Genomic DNA, 608 nt, shown 5'->3' with positions numbered 1-608 from the left:
GCAGTAACAAACAAATTACAATTAAATAGTTATGAAATGGGCTTCAGAAGGCTCCCAGAACAAAACTTGCCTTGAGGAAATTTATTATTTAAATATAGGAGCATGGAGGAAGAATATCCCTTTAGTTCTTTTCATTTTTCAGCTCAGAAAACCATCCGCTTCGTGTTCTTGGGTGCATATGGTACACATGCGAGAGTGCTAGTGTGTGCCCGTGAATGCAGCAGAGGCCAGACCAGGCTCCTCCCCCACCGCTTTCCATCCTAATGCCTTGAGCTGGGATGGCTGGCCAGGGAGCTCTCAGGACTCTCCTGTCTCTGGCCCCTCAACGTTGGAGTTCTATGTATGCAAGTCATGCCGCACTTTTTATATGGGAGCCAGAGATTCAAACTCAAGGCCTTACACTTACATGGCAATCACTCACTGAATCACCACCCCAGACCCCAAAACCAAATGTTACTTTTTTAATTCTGAAGTCTTAGAGTTTTATCAGCAACAACAGAGTTTCTAAAAAAATTTCAATGTATAATTTTTAAAGCAGGAATCCAAATAGAAATCTGCATGTAAACTCTGCAATGCCTGATTCTATTCCATTCGCAATTTCTTCTGAG

Source organism: Microtus ochrogaster, chromosome 1, assembly GCF_000317375.1.
Source record: "Microtus ochrogaster isolate Prairie Vole_2 chromosome 1, MicOch1.0, whole genome shotgun sequence".
Lineage (NCBI taxonomy): Eukaryota > Metazoa > Chordata > Mammalia > Rodentia > Cricetidae > Microtus > Microtus ochrogaster.
Note: the sequence above shows the minus strand (reverse complement) of the source record.